At 52.9% G+C, this 21,165-nt stretch overlaps 1 protein-coding gene across 1 annotated transcript in view; it reads right to left on the bottom strand.

Annotated features, from left to right (window-relative positions):
- Positions 1 to 680: 680 nt before the first annotated feature.
- SH3RF2 (SH3 domain containing ring finger 2) overlaps positions 681 to 21,165 on the bottom strand; it is a 118,355-nt gene continuing 97,870 nt past the window's right edge. Inside the window, exon 11 of the mRNA XM_079772530.1 lies at positions 681 to 4,702. The gene's annotated coding sequence lies outside the window, so the exon portion shown is untranslated. The remainder of the gene's footprint in view (positions 4,703 to 21,165) is intronic.

Genomic DNA, 21,165 nt, shown 5'->3' with positions numbered 1-21,165 from the left:
GGCACATTCGACTGCTTTTCCATCTCCAGCGGCGATATGAAGTTTTAATTAAATTTTAAATTAAAATGGAGCCAATTAAAGAAAGGATATTAAGTAAATAATAATATAATACAGGATGTATTATAGAATTGTACACTTGAAACCTATATAATTTTATGACCCCATGTCACCGCCATAAATGTAATTAAAAACTTTTTTTAAAGTAAAAAAAAAAAAAAGGATGCTTGGTGGATATGGCAAATATTGTGGTGGTAAAACGCGAATGCTGCTGAGTACTTGCCAAGCACTGTGCGAAGCATTCTACTTGTCTTCAGACATTTATTCCCTCACGTCCCTCAGGTAGGTGCCATTATATCTTCATCCTCCGGAAGAGGAACCTGAACCCCAGGGAGGGTAGGTGACCGGCCCAAGGCCACACAGCTGCCCAGTGATAGGCAGCCAGGCTCTGGACGCGGCGCTCCTCACCTTTGCACCAAGCAAGCAGAGGCGGCTGGCCAGGAGGCCTGCTGGGCCCCTGTGGGCTTGCTCTACGCAGGTGACAGCCTGGTTAGAGGAAGTGCCTGTCCCTCCCCCTGCTCCCCGCCATCCCCACCGAAACGAAGCACTTCCCCTCCCACGGAGTGAGTCCTCTCCTCCCCGCCCTCCCTCCCGGAGGTCCAGAGCGGCTGCCAGGAAGCAGAGCCCTTTGGGAAAAGGAAATGCTCCGTGCTGGCGTTTACCCTGTGACGAAGCGCGCCCCTCTGCAAGCCAGCTCCTGAAAACACCGGGCCTGAAGTGAAAATAAACCTGTTTTATTGTTTCCTACGAAAGCACATACCGGCCTCACAAGCGTACAGCTGGGACCAACCTGCGTTTTTGGCAAAGGCGACTTGGGCAATGTCTCCGCTTGCACAGGACCGCGCCCTCCCGCGTGGGGAGCAGATGGCATTTCACGCGGCTTCGGGCCCACTCCCCTCGGCTGCTGTGGGAGGTGTGAGTGGAGCCCCCGCCGTCCCGCTTTCCTTCTTCAGATCGGCCTGGGTGGTAAGGGCAAACGTCACACTCCTGAGAGCCACAAACCCAAACAGCAGACACCCTGGGCTCTGGAAGCACTGAGTCGGTCCCCAAGTCACAGAGCACATGGATGTTCTTTAAAACCTGCTGCCGGAGCATAGGCCTGAAGCGGGGGTGCTGGGGGGGGGGGGGGTAGGGCCGACCTCTGGTTTCCTCCAGAACAGGCCAAGTCCAGGGGAAAAGGACCTAGCAAAGCATGTGGCTCCTTCCCGGGAGAAAGACGCCCCACCCCAGATACTGAAGCGCGAGACAAGGCTGATGTGACACCTCCCAATTCCTCAGACTGGCAGCAAGCTGTCAGGGGTCCGACTCGGAGAGTTACCCACCGGGAAGGCATGTTCTGTGGGTCTTTCTTCCCGCTAGAAAGTTCCGTGTGGTTTTCCAAGATGCAAAGTGTGGAACGGGTCTCTGGGGACTCCATGTGGGTGAACAACGCAGCAGACAGGGCACAGTCATCCGGCAAACGGCACATGACGAAACCAGAACCAAGCGCACCACCCCGCCCAACCTCTCGGCTGCCCAGCGGCTCCTACAGGAGCTAAGCCGCCAGCCCGGGGCTCTGTTTAGGACCAAGAGGTGACAAGTGGGAGTCCTTACGTGGCCACTACCCTACAAAATTATTTATATGTTTATTATTTTATTTATCTAAGGCTTATTTATACAATAGTCCACAATCACTAGCATATTATATACTCTTTTTATAAACATTATTCGCACGCGTATTTCCTCACAAAGGTTCTCTTTTGGTCTATTAAAAACACTGTACTTAAAAAAAGAAGCAGAGACATGAAGTCTATAGCTTTTCTGCTTATATTTCCATGGAGGAGCGAATTTTTATCCCTTTCCTTTTCCCCCCTAAACAACACCTTCTCCCCCCTGACCCAATGCATAGTAGTAAGAAGCAACAATTCCAAAAGACGAAACTCAGACTTCATGGTTAGCACACTATTCCGGGGTAAACTTCAGGGCTGACCTCATTCTATTTCTTAAATACGGTTTTATCAATTTTAGAAAGAATGGAAGGGAGAAGGAGAGAGAGAGAGAAACATCGATGTGAGGGAGTAACATTGATCAGCTGCCTTCCACACACACTCTGACCGGGGATCGAACCGGAAACCCGGGCATGTGCCCTGACCAACCAACTGAGCCACACCGGCCAGGGCACGGGCTGCCCTCCTTCTAATCTTGATAATGCATCCTTTTCTGCCGCCCCAGCACCCCCACCACCTTTTGACTCCTGACTATTGGGAAGCTATCATCCTGGAACTGACAGTCCGGAGGTGAAAACGTTAGGATATGGGGGAGCTTTTCTTAAGCTTCTGGGTTTGGCTGGGAAGAAATCAGAGTCTTCATTTTGTGTTTTGAAGAAAATAGTTGGTTGATTGATGACACAGGTGCAAGGGAAACTTTCCATCCTAAACTCTAGGAAGTTCCCAGAGACGTAACACCCAGCCAGTGTGAAAGGGAGAGGGGTGGTTCCAGTTGCTCTGAATAGGAGAGGGAGAAGCCACTGTGGGAGACAGCCTGCACCAAGGCCCGGGAGACAAGGCCGCATTAGCCAGCGTGGGCTAATGGCTTCTGGGGATTAGAAGTTACATGGTCTCCCTCGGGTTACAGAACTTGCTCATAGTTCCAGGTTTGATTCCGGTCAAGGGCATGTACCTTGGTTGCGGGCACATCCCCAGTAGGGGGTGTGCAAGAGGCAGCTGATCGATGTTTCTCTCTCATCGATGTTTCTAACTCTCTATCCCTCTCTGTAAAAAGTCAATAAAATATATTTTTTTAAAAAAAAAAGAACTTGCTCATGTGTGGGCAGCTTGCCTCTGCTTAACCTTTCCGCACATCATCCATCAAAGCAAAATTCCTTGCAACGCCGACGTTCTGGCTTTCCCCCGGAGAATGAAGTCGTGTGAAACCTGTTTCTAGGTAGGCTGCAAGGCCTTGCGGAAGAATCTGAAGGCAGCATCGCTGTACTCATTGCTGCTGAGCCTAGAAAGCCCGATTCACCCTGGAGGACATGGGACCGGCGTTTTAGTCCCAGGGGTTCAGAGAGAAGGGTTGGCTGACAGTTGGCAGTCCCATCATCGACCACATGTGAGATGTCATCACTGAGCCACCCTGTCTGCGGTCTCGTTACACCGCCTGCTTTCTCACTCACCGCCAGGCAGATAAAGCCAATCCTTTGGGGCTTCTTGTTGCCCCCAAGGTTAGCCGAGAGAAGGGTGTGGTTAAGTTCCTCATCCCGTGAGGGGATGGGTGCCAGCTTCACGCAGAAGAAAACGTTTCTGTAACCGCAAAATGCAATCCTTACTCTGCTCACGGCCGGGCTGCTGTTTGCTGCTGCTTACAAGCAGGCCTGCGTGGAAGGCAGGACGCTTCGGTGCCAAGTTACGATGCTGAACTTTAAAGCAGCCAACATATCCCAGTGATGCTGCCTTCCTGTCATGGTCTTTGGCAATCAGAGTACGTGCTTTTAAAAACGAAATTCTTATTGACGTCTTAAGGGAGAAGATGAAAGTGTATGGCTCAAAGAGTCCCGGGGTATTTGTGAGTTGCGTTTATCTGTGTTAGCACAGACAATTTGAAATTACAATTTTTGTTGTTGTTAATCCTCACCCAAGGATATTTTTCCCACTGATTTTTGGAGAAAGTGGAAGGGGGGAGTAAAGTGGGAGAAAGAGAGAGAGAGAGAGAGAGAGAGAGAGAGAGAGAGAGAGAGAGGAACACTGATGTGAGAGAGACACATCCATTGGTTGCCTCTACCGGGGCTGGGAATCAAACCAGGTACATGCCCTTGACCAGAAATCGAACACACAACCCTAGTGCAACACTCTAACTGCTGAGCCACACTGGCCAGGGCTATAATTACAATTATAAAACCAGGGGTAGACTATCTTCTAATGACTTGCCCTTTAAGGTGACTTACTTCTGAACCCAAAAGAATGCATTTCTATATCTTTAAACTTGAAATAGCCTCTGTGAGCATTGCAGTCTGTGGTGTCTCTCTCACAACATCATGGATTTTTCTTGTCTGAGATTCTTTAAGTGCCAAGTCCTGTTTCCTTGGTCCGGATGTTCAGTGTGTGTGTGTGTGTGTGTGTGTGTGTGTGTGTGTGTGTGTGTGTGTGAAGACAGGATGGAACTGGACTGGGAAGGATGGGGATGTGGCAGAGGGATGCAGGAGCTCGGGCGGAGCTGAGGGGTGAAGGACGGGAACACTGTAGAAGCATCGGCCTCTCCGGCCCGAACTCCCGCAAACAGGACATTATGTTCCCCCTGTGCTGCTCTAAATCCGCGCTGAGCCAGGCCAGCCACAGAGCTGAGGGCATTTCATTTGTCAGGTCGGGGCTGAGGTGAGACACTGGCAAGATCAAGTTTGGCTTTGACAACAGAACGAAGTAACAGGAGGGATGGGAGTCTGGTGTAACCTGAGACGGCACCCGACCTGCTTGCTTTTCTCTAGCCTGGCCCACCATTACCCTCTGTCCTGGAGGCCAGCCTATTGGTACTCCTGTACCATCCCCCAAGTCCAAGCAATATCACATGGTCCACAAACTCTCCATTGAGCAGCTTCCATCCAATCAGATCGTTGTTCTCGTCAGTGTCCCCGTTGTTGCTAGCTCCTCCGGGAAGATTACCAAGGCAGGGTCTGTGAAGGGGAAAAAGATTTCAGAATCACTTGTGTGCGCATGCATCCTGGGAAGACATAGTCCTTTAAAATTCTTATATGTCTATATAAGAGAGAGAGAAGCAAAACAGCAAAATGTTCACCTCTAGGGAATCTCGCTGAAGGGTATACGGGACTTCTTTGCACTAATTTTGATAAGTCTGAAATTCTTTCAAAAATAAAAAGTTAAAATCCAAAAGCCACCAGGACTTCTCTGAGTTCTCAAATATTCTATTCTGATGACCGAGCTCAACCTGCATCTCTAGCAACCCACATGTGTAACCAATGTCCTCCCCTCCCGCCCAGCCCTTGGCCCCTTTTCTCTCTCTCTTTTTTTTTTTTAAATATGTTTTATTGATTTTTTACAGAGAGGAAGGGAGAGGGATAGAGAGTTAGAAACATTGATCAGCTGCCTCCTGCACACCCCCTACTGGGGATGTGCCCGCAACCAAGGTACATGCCCTTGACCAGAATCGAACCTGGGACCCTTCAGTCCGCAGGCCAACGCTCTATCCACTGAGCCAAACCGGTTTCGGCCCCCTTTTCTCTTCCTGAGGCTGAGAATGGTCACCAGGAAGCGCAGCCAACACCTGGGGCCCCTGTCCAGGTGAGCGCAGGCGGTTTGAATGCGCACCACAGGAGTCGGCGGCTCCCTGTGACTCGGCTGCCAGTGCTGGGCTCTCCACCCTCTCCGTGCAGGTCAAGTCCCAGCTGACCAGCTGAAGGGGACAGGAGAAAGCTAAAAGGATGATGGGAAATTGGTCCAATAACACAAAGACTTGCCTTCTAAAGACCCAGCCTCAGAGTTTGTCCGCAAGGGAGTTCCCCTGAAAACCCAGCCAAACAGGAAACGAGTGGGAGAGGGAGTTTTCCATCTTCTGCCCAATTTCTTTCATCTGAAGCCTGATTTCTTTTCTCACCAAGGGCTCCTGCTGATCTAACAGGCCAGTTTTCTCCTTGGGGAAACTTTAATGACGATCACAGCCACATTCTTGGCGGGGTGGCGCGGGACAGTCAGATCTTGCCAACCAAGTTTATGGGAGCTGCCCATTTTGGGGAGTCTTACCCGAACTCCCACTCTCCAACAGCAGAGTTGTGTTCTGTGGGTCCAGAAACACGGTGCACTGAAGGGGCCCGAGCTTTCAAGCAGGCAGCCACATCTGGCTCAAAACTGAGCTCTCAGAGCCTCAAATGCCATGAGGCACGGACTCATCTGCTGCCATGCCCCCTTCAATGTCCCCCCACGCCAAGAAGTCACACATGATCTCACTCATTTATGGAATATAATGAACATAAACTGATGAACAAAAACAGATCCAGAGACAGAGAAACATCGATCAGATGCTCAAACCTCAGAGGGAAGGTAGGGGAGGGTAGGGGTAAGGGGGAGAGATCAACCAAAGGCCTTGTATGCATGCATATAAGCCTAACCAATGGACACAGACACCAGGGGAATGAGGGCATGAACGGGTTTGGGGTGGGGGGCAATGGGGGGGGGATAAGGACACACATGTAATACCTTAATCAATAAAGAAAAAAAAAAGGGGGAAACCAAGATGGCGGCATAGGTTAAACACCTAACCTACAGCCGGGCACAACAATATCAAAAACACAACTAAAAGTCAAAACGGACATCATCCAGAACCACAGGAAAGCTGGCTGACTGAAATGCGCACAATTAGAAGGAAAAAGAAAACCACAAGGAAAATCAGAGAAGCCGTAAAAGCTTGAGGTATGGAGACACGGGCGGAGACACGAGCCCGCGCGCGTGCGGGGAAGCCGGAGAGGAAGGGGCGGCTGGCCGCCTGGCTGGCGTTCTCTGGCGGGAAGGAGATAAAAGCGCCAGATTGTGCTGAACCCCAGCTCCGACTGCACTGAACCCCAGTGCCCGGCGAAACCCTGGGAAGCCGGGCTCATGCTGGGGGAGTCTGGGCTGTGGGGCGTAAGCACAGAGGAGCTGCGCCGGAGCCGCGCACGGGAATGTGCGCAGAGGAGGGACTGTTGCCTGTGCCGCTGGATTGCCCTAGCGGGAAGGAGACAAAAGCTCCGGACTGTGCTGAACCCCCAGTTCCAACTGCACTGAACCCCAGTTCCGGGAAAGACCCGGGGAAGCCATGCTCATACTGGGGAAAGCTGGGCTGTAAGGCAGAGTTGCAGAGAGGCGGCGAAGAGCAGAGCACCGGAGGCGCACACAGGATTGTGCGCGGAGGATGGGCTGTTGACTGTGCCGCTGAGTCGCCCTGGAGGGAAGGAGACAAAAGCGCCAGACTGAGGTGAGCCCCAATTCTGACTACACGGAAACCCAGTTCCGGGAGAGAATCTGGGAATCCAGATTCATTGGGGGAGAAACTAGACTGTTTGGCAGCGCGCGAAACTCCAGGGCGCTTTTCTCTCAGAGGTGTTTGCTGGGAGTACAGAGGGACACTGAGACACAGGAACCTCATAGGGCGGGGCTGACGGGAAGCCAAGGCGGTAGGCTCCGCCCTGTAACTCCGCCCCATCCAAGCTGAACACAGAGGCTTTTACAATTTTGCAAGTCTAGTTGAATGGGGCTGTCTCCCGGCATAGACACAGCTGATCCTCACAGCCAATTGGACTGGAGGTCACATCCTCCTAGTGTACCAACAGCAATCAAAGCTTAACAACACCAAGACTTTGCACTCAGCCCACAAAGGGGAGTATCAAGAGCGACCACCTAGGGAGATTGGGGAAGCTGAGCGATAGGGAGGCAGCCAAAAGGGGAAGACACCGAAACAGGTCACGAATATAAGGGATGCTGTAATTCCTGCTGAGGGGCCACAGGCAGTAGCTGACCTACACTCCATTGGAGACCCAGAAACGAAGGCATCTAGTGGTCGGTGTGAGATGACATCAGATTTCGACCACTCCCATAAGGGACACATTCAAGAGGCAGACGCAGTGAGCGCTGAAGCCTTGCTGCACCAAGACCCGGCACATAGGCGTGTCTCCCGCACAGCAACTCTTCCTTTATAGACACAGAGGGTCCGCACGGCCAATAGGCCTGGAGGACAATTCCTCCCAGTGACACCAACAACAATCAAGACTTAACTATACAAACAAGGACCAAGATGGAGGCATAGGGCAGAAGCCTGATTGCTGCCTACCACAACGGTTTTGAGACTACAACGGGAGAGCGGAGCGGACACCATCCAGAACCACCGGAGGGCTAACTGAGCGGATGCTATACAACTAGAATAAAAGAGAGGGGTACGCGGGATGAAGCTGATGCCGGTGACCCAAAGACCACACTTTAAAAACTACGGCTCAGGCGACACAATGGCGGCCTGGAACGTGCTCGGCGCAGTTCCCCCAGCGGTCTCCGGCTGAGGGGAAGGCTTCACTCGCTGCCGAGCACGGACAGACGAGCCCCTGGGAGACATGGGGCGGGAGACTACGCGCTTGCTGACCTCCGAGTCCTTCAAGAATCTCAACGCCCCGGAAGCGGCCAGGTGCGCACGCTCGGCGACCGGCCACCGCTGCAGACCCAAGGGCCGACGCAGCCACCCCGGAACAGCCCGCCGCCGCGCACCGGGCACACCGGAGCTTTGCCGAGCCCGCCGCCCAACGAGTTCTGCGGTGGCTGCCCTGGAACTCTGAGAAAATGGCCGAAGGAATTGCTGAGAGGGAATTGACCAACAGGAATTGGGATCAAGAAGACGAAACTCCGCTGGGTCCCGGATCCGGGTGAAGCCGCACGCCCCTGGGTCCGGGTGAGGCTGGGAACTGGGTCAGGGTGAGGCTGGGCCCCGGGTCCGGGTGAGGCCACGTGCCCCTGGGTCCGGGCGAGGCCATGCGCCCCTGGATCCGGGTGAGGCCACGTGCCCCTGGGTCCGGGCGAGGCCATGCGCCCCTGGATCCGGGTGAGCCTGGGTCCCGGGTCCGGGTGAGGCCGCGGGCCCCTGGATCCGGGTGAGCCTGGGCCCCGGGTCCGGGTGAGGCCGCGGGCCCCTGGAGCCGGGTGAGCCTGAGCCTGGGCCCCGGGTCCGGGTGAGGCCGCGGGCCCCTGGAGCCGGGTGAGCCTGGGCCTGGGCCCCGGGTCCGGGTGAGGCCGCGGGCCCCTGGAGCCGGGTGAGCCTGGGCCTGGGCCCCGGGTCCGGGTGAGGCCGCGGGCCCCTGGAGCCGGGTGAGCCTGGGCCCCGGGTCCGGGTGAGGCCGCGGGCCCCTGGAGCCGGGTGAGCCTGGGCCCCGGGTCCGGGTGGGGCCGCGGGCCCCTGGAGCCGGGTGAGCCTGGGCCTGGGCCCCGGGTCCGGGTGAGGCCGCGGGCCCCTGGAGCCGGGTGAGCCTGGGCCCCGGGTCCGGGTGAGGCCGCGGGCCCCTGGAGCCGGGTGAGCCTGGCCCCGGGTCCGGGTGAGGCCGCGGGCCCCTGGAGCCGGGTGAGCCTGGGCCTGGGCCCCGGGTCCGGGTGAGGCCGCGGGCCCCTGGAGCCGGGTGAGCCTGGGCCCCGGGTCCGGGTGAGGCCGCGGGCCCCTGGAGCCGGGTGAGCCTGGCCCCGGGTCCGGGTGAGGCCGCGGGCCCCTGGATCCGGGTGAGCCTGGGCCCCGGGTCCGGGTGAGGCCGCGGGCCCCTGGAGCCGGGTGAGCCTGGGCCCCGGGTCCGGGTGAGGCCGCGGGCCCCTGGAGCCGGGTGAGCCTGGCCCCGGGTCCGGGTGAGGCCGCGGGCCCCTGGAGCCGGGTGAGCCTGGGCCCCGGGTCCGGGTGGGGCCGCGGGCCCCTGGATCCGGGTGGGCCTGGCCCCGGGTCCGGGGGGGCCGCGGGCCCCTGGATCCGGGTGGGCCTGGCCCCGGGTCCGGGGGGGCCGCGGGCCCCTGGATCCGGGTGGGCCTGGCCCCGGGTCCGGGTGAGGCCGTGGGCCCCTGGATCCGGGTGGGCCTGGCCCCAGGTCCGGGTGAGGCCGTGGGCCCCTGGATCCGGGTGAATCAGTGCCCCTGGGTCCGGCCGAGACCAAACCAGAGGGAGTCGGACCTGCATTACCACCAATTGTCCACCATCCAGAGCTGAGGGGTCAGTGCCGACATGTACTCATAGGGAACTGGTGGACATTGATATTGGGTCTCAAAAGAACTGTTGGTCCAGAAAGAAACTCACTACAGACTGATTCATTTGCCTGTCAGCATAACTATTATTGCTCGTCGCACATTCAATTCTTATAAGTATATCTCTAGTGACACATGATTTCGCTCATCTAGGGGAAATGATGAACAACATAGACTGATGAACAAGAACAGAACCAGAAACAAGGAGGCATCGATCGGACTATCGGGCCTCAGAGGGAGGATAGGGGAGGGAGGGGGGAGAGATCAACCAAAGGTCTTGTGTGCATGCATATGAGCCTAACCAATGCTTAAGTTCAACAGAGGGTTGGGGCATCCAAGGGGAGGGGTGTGGGATGGGAATGGGGGGATGAGGACAAATATGTGACACCTTAATCAATAAAGAAATTAAAATAAAAAAAAAAGAAAAAAAAAAAAAGAAAAGAAAAAAAAAAGAAGTCACACAGATCTGGAGCTATGCTGTCCTCCCCGTGCACCCCCAAACGCGGGCAGGAGTTCCATCCTGCTATTCACGCCTTTCAGTCCTTACAGGGGAAGGCGCTGTGTGAGACAGACGTAGCCTGCTTCTCTCCCCTGTGCCTAAGCGGGTGGTGCCGGGCAGCTGCCTCTGGACATGGCTCAGCCTGTTAATACCGCAGTGGGCCCAGGGACGGCCGCTTTGATCTGCGGATCAGGCGTGGCATCTGCAGCCGGGATACCGTCCCTCCGAGCCGGAAGGCCAGGTTTTTCGAGGTCACTGCACCTGGATCCCTGGGGGGAGGGGGTGGTTTGTCCGCTCTTTTAACTACATTTATTGTGATGTAGCATTTCCGAGCGAGTGCAGGGGCAGGGAAGTAATAAGGAAGTAACTGCCAAGGGAAGGCTGGCTGCACATTGATTTGACCTTCCAGGTTGTGCTAAATGATGTAGAAAGAACTTCAACTCCAAGATCGACTGACATTTTAATAGGCACCGAAAACCCCATCAGTGGGGAGGCGGAAGTCACCTATAGCTGGCATTGCGCAGGGCTGGGTAGCAGCCCTTGTTAGTGCTGTGTCTACAGGCGGGGTTTTGGGATTAGGCAGGTAATAATTCTTTGTTTATTGGGCACGCAGAGGACAAGTAGAAAACTTGGAGTAGAAAACTCTGATGTCAGCAAGAAAGCTTGCTCCCAGCTTGAATGAGGTGGCAAGCAGTTAGCAGCGCAGACCCGAGCCAGATTACCTTGGTTTTATTCCCAAAGTCTAATGCCTAGCTGCGTGACCCTGTGGAAATTATTTAATCGCTCTAGGTCTTAGTTTCCCTATTGGTAATCTGGGGATAGTAACAATGTTTACTTTGTACCGTTGTGGTGAGATTTTTTTAATCAGTCAATGTAAGGAAAGCAATAGAACAGTGTGTGGCCCATAGCTGGGGTCTATAATTGCTGGCTCACAAGTATTATTATAAATGAAGAGACATCTTGAAGGCTATTTATTATGATCCTGCTTCTTGATTATCTCAATGGGAAACCCTTCAGGTGGATACAGATCATCCAACTGACACATTGCCACACTCATTGCTCATTTCTTTTGGCTTAAAAATCGAAGTCTCAGTTTTCTGAATTGAGTTCTTAAAATCTTACATCCTAACCTAAACGTGAGGATAATGATAGCTCAGTACAGTATTTATTTATGTAGTTGTTGTGGGATGGACTTTATTTTTTAATCCCAATTTATAGTTGAAAAAAATTTAGACTCAGAGAGGTGAGGTGACTTTCCCAAAGTCACACAGCAAGTCACACTTGAAGTACAACTGAAGTGTTCCAATTCTATGGCCTGGGATCTTAACTGCTGGGCCAGAGAGAAAGGCAGGGAGAGAAGGAGGAGGAAAAGGAGAAGGAGGGAGGGAGGGACAGGGAGAGAGACAATAACTGATAAGTCGAATGAATAATGGGCATGGAAATTCAATAAATATATCCTAATAATAACAAATGAGATGACATTTCATGTCTTGTCTACACAATTCCAAACAACCATTTTGACTGCTTAGAAAAAAAGAAAAAAAGACACACCGCTTCTGACTGGCTGTGCAGTCATTGTTTTAAAGTGCCGGGAGGGCCAATTCCTTCGGGAGAAGGTGCGTTCTTAAGCTCCTGCAGCCCCGATGCCGGTGCCTGAGCCAGACCCCTTGTTTCAGAGCTGGGGGTGGGGCTGGAGAAAATGCTGTGCCGTCACCCCCAGGTCCATCCTCCTTACGAAGGCCCTTCTGGCAGGAGAAAGCGGACTCCTCCATCGTCCACTTGGTCGTTCAACACATATTTATTGTTTGATCAAAAATGTCTGATTAATGAATGAATTTCCTCAACATGTTGAGCTCAGTCCTGTTTGCCTCACCACACTGTTTGTCTAGTTCCCTCTTAGCTTTCAAATCTCAGCTCAAAGGTCACCTCCTGGCCACCCTACCTAATAGCTCATACCCCTCAGCCATTCTCTGTCCCATCGTCTCGTTTCCTTGATAACATGTCACACAGAAATAATTCTGTGTGTTTGCTCATCATTCACCCCCCTTCATGGAGGCAGGGACCTTACTTGCATTGTTCACTGCGGTATCCCAACTGTATGGAACAAAACCTGGTCCACAGTAGATGGTCAATCAATATTAGTGTAATGAAAACGAATGAGGCGACATTGATTTCTATGCAGGAGGAAGAGTCTGTGACTTTAAATGGAGATGGAGTGAGAGGTAGCATGTGGGCCTAAGCCCCTTGGTCATGGTGACATGCCCGGCAGGGGTCTGAGGAACCAGCACGTGCACTTTCTGAATTACAAAGCGTGCCGGGGACATTTAATGTCTGTTAATTGGCACCAAGGAGCAGGGTTGTTATCGAACTCTCAGCCAGCTGGAAGCCTGTCTGTGTCAGACCTGTTTGCAAATCAGAATGGACGCTTCATAAGCCCAGTCACCCTTGTGAAGCTGTAAGTCCCCAGAGGGCAGCGCCCATGTGCTCATGGTGGCACCCAGGGGCACGGACAACCCTAAACGTTCCATCTTCAGCCGCTGAGGGGGCGAGGTCACGGCGGGGTCAGCCAGAAGGGAAAAGACACGTGAGGGTTTGGCATAAGACACATTTAAAAATAGTTGTCATGTTGCCGCAGCCCCGGTACCAGCTTATCTGAAAGTGGAGGAGCCTGAAGAAGCTGCGATTTCAGCGCTGCCCCACGGCTTCCTCACTGCGGCCTCAGGCAGGCGGTTTGGTCTCGGAGCCCCAGCTGCTTGATCTATAAATAGGGGGCGACGACACTTAACTCGTGGGGTTGTTGTGAGGATCAAAGGAGGAAATGTGCATGTAAATAATAATGATAACTGGAGGTACAGAGTGTTTTCTGTGTGCTGGGCGCTGTGCTAATGACTTCACGCACGTGGTCTCACTTGACCCCCACCCAGCCCTCAGGGAAAGCACAGTTAGTACCTGAATTTTACAAGCGAGGGAACTACAGCTTGGGGAGGTTACATGACTTGCCTTGGTCACCTGACTCGCAGTGCTCTTGTAACTCCCCTCTACTTGGCACTTAGTACACATCTAATGAATGGCAGCTCTCAACATTCTGTCCCTGGAGTTAGCATTTCTCTTGCTCGCCTGCTTTCAAGCCTTTGTCACACTCTTCCTCCAGCAGCCACCACTTCTAGGGCCCCTCTTGTTCACCGGCATCTGGCCTACCTATCTCCCTTCATCTTCCCAACCCCTATGAAGTGCCGATCATTGTTTCCACTCTGCAGGTGAGGAAAGAAAGTCTCAGAGAGGTTAGTTAACTTGCTCCAAAGTCACACAGCCAATAAGTGGTGGGGCCAGGATTTGAACTCAGGGACATGTGGTTCCAGAACCCCACATAACATTCCTCCATGCCACCGACCATCTTTCAGAACCCGTTTCTCCTCAATGAAGCTCTCCTGGCAACGGAAACCTCCTCGTTGCTCCCCTCTCTCACTTCCGCCTGCACGGTGCAGCCTAGCTCTATTTTTGAATTGTGCCTCCATATCCATTTATTGGTGGTAGCTGCCATTCATTGGACACTCCAATGTACCCAATGCCACGATCAGGTCTGTACATGCATGATCTCCTTTAACCCTCCCGGGAACCCAATGAGGTAGAGATTCTAATCCCCATGTTACATAAAACAGATTCAGAGAGGTATGGTAACTTCCAAGTTTCTTTAGTGATTTGCCAAAGGAAATGTAACTAGTGACAAAGCTGGGACAAAACCCCCAAATGATTTGGTTCCAAAACCCAGTCTCCTAGCTATCTATAATAATAAAAGCGTAATATGCTAATTAGACCAGACAGCCGAACGACCTTCTGGACATCCTTCCGGACAAAGCTGGGGCTGCAAGGGTTGAGCCCCTTGCACGAATTTCATGCATCGGGCCTCTAGTCTATATATATAAAAGCCTAAGCGACTGGTTGACCGGTTGACCAGTCGTTATGATGCGCACTGACCACCAGGGGGCAGATGCTCAATGCAGGAGTTGCCCCCTGGTGGTCAGTGTGCTCCCATAGCAGGAGCGCCAGTCAGCTGACCCATGGGCATCAGAGGCTGGGCACATGGCTGGTGAGCGCAGCTGCGGCAGTGCCTGCAGCAGAATGGCAGTGAGCCTACCGAGCGGTGGCTACAGGCACAGCAGGGCTGGGATGAGTGCGAGCAGCACGGTGCCTGTCTTGGGCTTGGACTCCTCCTTGGCCGCCTGCCACTTTGCGCACTACTACATCCCTCAGGGGATGTTGGACTGCCGGTTTCGGCTGATCCCCGCAGGCCATGCCAAGGGATCCCACAGTGCACGAATTCGTGCATAGGTGGGGTTCCTTGGCCTCGTGGTGATTGGGGCTGATTGGGGCCATCTCACCCAGTTCCAATCAAGGCCATTGCGGCCAGCTGACCAGGAGGAGGGACCATGGGAGGTTGGCCGGACAGGGGGAGGGGCCGTGGGAGGTTGGCTGGCATGGGGGAGGGGCCGCAGGAGATTGGCCAGCTGGCCCCGATCAATTGGGGCTGATGGGGGCCAGCCGGCTGGGGGGTGGAGCCCCGGGAGGTTGGCCAGCCAGCTGCAGGAGGTTGGCCAGCCAGGGGAGGTTGGCTGTGGGAGCGCACTGACCACCAGGGGCAGGTCCTACATTGAGCGTCTGTCCCCTGTTGGTCAGTGGGTGTCATAGCAACCAGTCGACCGGTCGTTCGGTTGTTCGGTCGCTTAGGCTTTTACTAGTATATATATAGATTGCTTCTCCCTATCTTTTAAAGTTCCAGTGGATTGGGAATTGAGCTACCCCCTCCTGGTATAGCTATCCCCCAAATCCTTGTTGACTGATACTTTAAAATCTAGTCCTCTTTTGGAAGTCTCCATGATGAAGGTCTAAGCCAGGCGTTCTCAAACTGCGGCCTGTGGGCCACATGCGGGTGTTTTTGCCGTTTTGTTTTTTTACTTCAAAATAAGATATGTGCAGTGTGCATAGGAATTTGTTCATAGTTATTTTTAAACTATAGTCCGGCCCTCCAACGGTCTGAGGGACAGTGAATTGGCCCCCTGTTTAAAAAGTTTGAGGACCCCTGGTCTAAGCTCTCAAATTTGCCAATATCTAAAAACAACTTGAGCTTATAAAAGAATTCCGCTCATAAATAGAATGTGCAAATGGAGTTTTTGGAACTGTGGTTCTGATATCTAAAATTAGCCTTCCCTTCCAAACAGTATGGCCCCTCTGACTGATGGCTCTGCTCCTTGTCCTGGAGGCTGCTGCCAGCGCTCTTGAGCTGTGACTGACATGTCCTGTTCATGCAGTGCAATCTCTGGCTCTCCCAGACAGCGATGGAAACTTCTCTCCCCAAGGAACTGGGGGGTGGGGTGAGGGGGAGCAGGAGGGGCAGGAATCTGGGTATAGCTCTTTGAAGTTGATATTTATTTGACTTCCTCTTTAGTCCTCCAGGCATTTTCACTGTCTCCTTACAGTTTGATTCAAGCTTGCTTTTGCTTAATGTGAGGGTCTCCTGAATGGAAATGGCTCTCACTATCCTCTTGATGGCCCAGGGAGTCGCTGTTTTCATGGGAACAACGTGAGGATGGCTCTGGCCTCCAGGACACAGACTCTACAGCAGTCAAACTCTGACATTGCAAATGGCCTTCACCAAGTCAGTGGGTCACGCTAGCACTTACTCCAACAGCATTAGCTGAGGATACACAAAATGGCCTTTGCAAATGCCTTTTGCTATTGTCCCTGGGTCTTGGCTGGCATCCTTTTAGTCCTTACCAGGCTGCCATTCCTATCCATCCAGTAGTGACCTTATTTGCATAATTAGCTTGCATCTGTGGGCATGTGTTTACCCCCAAAGGCAATTGCCTTTGAACTCTGGATAAATACCAGCACTGGACAATGTCAGCTCTTGAGCCCTCTTGCTCCCACAGAGAAGATGAAAGTGGGGGTCACTTTGGAAATCATATCCCGTTCTGCTCTGTATCATTTCCAGTGAGGACAGGCAAAACCAGAAATGAACTCATGAAGAGGGAGAGGCCTAGGGAATGCACAATGATCATCGCATTTTGATGTCAATGATCCAGAACCACATTGTAAGCCTTGGTTCTTTTTCAATTTGCACGGCTGTGTCTGGCTGCCCTTGCAGCAGGGGTAGGTTTGCTTTTTTTGGTTTCTCTGCATAGAGCACTCTGTTACCTTCCTTCCCAACCCTGCTTCTTGGATGACAAGACCCTTGTAGCTTTTCTGGAGGGCCTGACCCTCTGAGTTAAACCTCCTACTCCATCCCCGTCTCCATCTTCATGCCTGTGATCTCAGCATTACACTCCCGCTTGTCTATCCTCTCCCAACTCAACTTTGTTGTGTGTTGGGTGCCATGGAACAAAAAGCACGTGGTAAGATAACATTACAGTTGGGCGTAGAGTCCAGGGTTCTAGTCTTTGTTGCCTTGGACAGGTCACTTGAGCTCTGAGCCTTAATTTTAACTCTACAATGGGATAACAGCGGAACCTCCCCTCATTGGGTTGGGTAGGATTTGATGGCATAATGCCTGTAAAGTGCTTGGCACGTAATAGGTGCTCAGTAAGTAGTGGCAATCATTGCTGAATGGTTAGAGAAACTTTTTTTTTAAAAGTCTCCCTTCCATCTCAAACTACTATGTGACTTTAAGCAAGGCATTGGAACATTTTGAGTCTCAGTTTTTTGATCTGTAGTCTGGGGACAGAAAGAGATTTTCCCTGCATCCTTCACAAGGCTCCTAGGAGAATTTTTTAGTAGTAGTAGCAGCAGCAGCAAGATCTGTTCTAGTTTCAGATTCTGAGGAGCAGTCAGCTCCCCAGAGGTGCCAGGCAAAGCCCTGAGGAAAGCTGCCCGGAGAGCCCTGTACTCAAGCCATTTGGGCACAGCTCCAACCCACACCTTCTTTATTCAGGAGCAGCAAGATCTCCCCAAACAGCTGTGCTTGGGAGAATTCTTGTACAAATCCCTCTAGACTAGAACTTCTCAAAACCAGACATGCCTGTGTATCAAAATCTCAACTCCCAGCAATGAATCAAAGGCTCAGACGCCCAGTGATGGAAGCCAGATGGGCGTCCGGACACTCAGGTGGGGCATATAAGGCCTCAAATGGCAACATTTGCTTTGACTAGTGTTTACTGAGTACCACTGTGAATTGCACTGAGGATCCCATATGGTACACATGTGGGGAATTTACAAGAGAATGATAGGCATGGAGTTTAGGACAGTGGCTGGGAGCAAAGTGGGAAGGAGGGGAGGAAAGGATGAGGGGTACAGGAGGTATTATTTTTTTAAAAGCTAGGTGGTAGGTGTATGGTTGTTTGTTTTATGATCCTATATCATTATATAAATATGTATAATAGTTCATTTAAAAAGGGAGAAAAGCAGAAAGGGATCCCAAGTCCAGAAAAAAGTAATGAGAATCCACTCTCTTTGAGGGCCATGTGTATTTTACCTATCCTGTTAACCACTGTATCCCCCTGGCTCCCACAGAGCCTGGTCCAGCGTGGGTGATGGATACCTGCTATGGAATGAATGGATGGATGGATGCATGGGTGAATCTGTAATACTCCTTCATGTCCCCCAACCCCGTCACCTTGATCCCACCTCGGCTACATTCTATTTGTCCAAGTGTAGGCCAGGAGGCAGAAGGGCTTCCTAGGACATTTTGTTTCTGTTCTGGTCTAGGACACAACACGATGACCTGGCAAACAGATGGCTTGATCATTTAACATTGTTCTATTTCAAGCAAAACGTCCTGGCGAGATTGATGCTCAGTGACTCCAACCTGCTACAAGGATCTTTGGAATTAACTCCTCTGGGTTTGGTCCTGCCTGCCAAACACATTCCCCAAGTGACTGTCTTTCCTGGCCCCCCGAGAGGCTGCTGCAAGTGCAAACACTCGCTCCTCTTGGCCAAAGGAGAACTGGGGTCTTTACTCTCAAGGCGTAAACAGGAGAAGCATCAGTGGCAGTGGCTGCTGGCCCGGGAGGGCCCGGCTTGCTAAGCACTTGCTCCCACCTGGAGAGCCTTGCTGGGACTTTGCCACCCTGCCCGCCACAGCTGCTCTCTCCCTGGGAAGGGGGCCAGAGGCTGTGGGGCTGGCCTGTGTGGACAGAGGCCGGTGAGATGATGAGGATGGGGATGCCTGCTCATTGCATTGAAACAAATGACTCCTATGCCGCCAAACGGATGCCAGAGGGGCTGGGAAGCTAAGGACTTTGCTTTTGCCTGTGAAAGTACCCGCTGAGACACGTAGACTGGCGAGCAGGGGGCCTGATGGTGACTGTCAAGGGCTGGACCGTGGCAGGGGTGGGGGTCGGGAAGAGTGCTGGGCTCCACAGCAGCTTCTCAGCCCCTGAGTGACTCTCTGGGCCTTATTTTTTACAACAGGGTGACAGTCAAGATATTGAACCCGTGTGGATAGGCACTAGCCAATCAGAACGAAGGAGGGTTTCATTGTCTCAGCTGCACCTGGCCTTAATCCCTTCGCTGCTGGAAGGTAAGAGTGATGGGGAGGACCTGGAGGAGGGGCGAGGGTGCAGGAGTGGGAGAGGCCGTGGGGAGCTCAGAGCAGCCAGGTTTTCCCATCAGTACAGGCCCCTTTCAGTGTTAACAGCCAGTGTGGCCACACTCCTGCTGTCAGCTCTGCTAGAAAACACGAGAAAGGCGGGCTCAGGTCTCACACTCTGTGCACAAGAATCACTGGGGAGCCTGTTGACAACACAGATGCCGGTTCCCACCTCGAAACGACCAAGGCGTGCTCTCCAGGGCCCACGTGCAGCCCATTACGCTCCCTCCCGAGGCCACGTGCCCTGGACCAGCTGCTCTCTAAGGATCCAGCTCTGACTCTCAGGGGTTTGTGAGGACTTGGAGGTGAAGCCAGGCACACGGTGTCTAGGGGAACGTGCCCAGGTCGGGGGCAGGTCACGTGCCCACGCCAGCCCGGGCAGGTCCATTTGGCTGAAGCAGCCTTGGGCCTGGCCCAGGCCCCGGATTGCTGCCGCTCAGGAGGGCGGGCCCGGTGTGAACCTGAATTTTCAAGAGACGTTGGAAGTCAGTGAGCCACGTCTTGTGTCTCAGCGTCACAGGTAGGGCATTGTTTTTCGGGCTCCAGAAGCCCTGTTTGCGGGCCAGTGGCGGGCAGAGGGTTGTGGCTGGTCCCACCAGAGGAGGGAGGTGAGACCAGCCCTAAGTGCGGGTGTGGATGCCCCTTAAGGAATCCATGTCCTCAAGTACGGACTTCAGAGCCTGCCCTCGGCAGCTTGCCTGGCACAGAGGTGCCAGGTCCGTCACAGGGCGAGGGGCGCCCTTGCTAGGAACATAGAGTTTAGCGGGGGGAGGGGGGGCGGGGGGATAGAACTGTCACAGGAGGAAATGTTTGGCTCAGACACGAGGTGCTGGGGTCCTGCCATGATCCCTGGAATGTTCCACCGAGGGGTGGATTCTCTAAGTATAAGAGAACGTGCCTGGATCGCTCCATTTAAACTCAATCGCCAGGTGCTTCCTCCCCTGCCTGGGACCCCCTTCCTCCCACCCCTTTCTCCATCTGACTCTTACTCCTCCTCCAAGACCCAGCTTAGATTGTGCTATAACCCCCATGACTAGGCCACGCTGGTCTTTTAACACCACAGTCCTGAGCGCGCCCTTATCTTAGACTTCCTCACCTGACGTTTCAATGGCTTGCTTCCTCAAAAACATTCATGTCTAACATTTGTTAGGCGTTTGCTCTGTGCCAGCACGGCTTAAGTCACTTCATAGTATCATCTCAGTTAACCCTCACAACAGCCCAATGAAGTCGCACTGTTATCCTCTCTATGTAAGCAAGCAAGGCCCAGAGAAGTTAAGTGACTTGCCCAACATCACACAGCCAGGAGGTGGTATATGTGGACTTGAACCCAGTCTGTGTGCAACACCTGCAACCACAGCAGCCTGCCGCCTCCCGCAGTCTGCCGCCAGCATCCTGGGTTCATGCAGCAGAGTCCCAAGTGGGATGTGAAGGGAGGTAGCTTGAACTCGGGGGTGTGGGCAGCTATCAGTCTGGCTCTGCCACTGCCTGTGGGTACTCTCCAGCCTCGGTGTCCTCGACTCGATAGGGGGGAAGTTATACCTGCCTTATAAGGTGGTTGGAAATCATTGCTGTGCCGGGCACATCGGCAATGTCTGAAACGTGTTGATGGGATAAATGATTGGAGGCGCCAGCGAGTTAAACTTTTACTTGGAAATAACACCCTCCTGCCCCTTTCAAATCCCCATTAGACTCCACAGAGATGGGATTTGGTTTGATGCTGGACATGGGCGAAGAGGGTGGGTGGAGTGGGGATGGCCAACCTTTAGAGTTGTTTAGTTTTCAGAGAGGTAACCCTATAGAGAGAGTGGACAATGGGAAGAATATGGTTTCATTTGGAAAGCATGAATTGCATCTCTATTACATCCAAACAACCTGCTCGTCAGCCCCAACGGTTAAAAATGAACCGGATCCATTGCTACTGAGTTGGCTGGTCATGCCCTATACCTGCCACTCTGGGTGTAGACTAGATTGCTAAACTTCTCCAGGTGATTTTTTTTTTTTTTTTGGATAAAGATGAGGTGTAGGAACTCATATCATCCCATGTCTCCCTGTCCTTGTGTCTTTCTCCCATTTCTTCACGTGGGTCATTCAGTGAAGCATGGGATTGGGATGCTGGTTCTGTGGGGTAGACATGGGTCTGACCCAGGTCTGACATACGTGCATGATTCCTCGATAGGATTATGGTTTTGTTTTTGTCTTATTAGGAGCTGGAAAAGTCTGTGGACGGTTCAGTTTGTCAAGTGTGTGGGTGGGTATGTAAAGTATGTGTTTTTATACCAGGACCTTGAAGAACTGGGAATTCTTCAAGAAGG

This window comes from Cnephaeus nilssonii (genome assembly GCF_951640355.1).
Source record: "Cnephaeus nilssonii genome assembly, chromosome: 5".
Taxonomy (NCBI): Eukaryota; Metazoa; Chordata; class Mammalia; order Chiroptera; family Vespertilionidae; genus Cnephaeus; species Cnephaeus nilssonii.
Note: the sequence above shows the minus strand (reverse complement) of the source record. Positions and strands in the feature narration are given on the sequence as shown.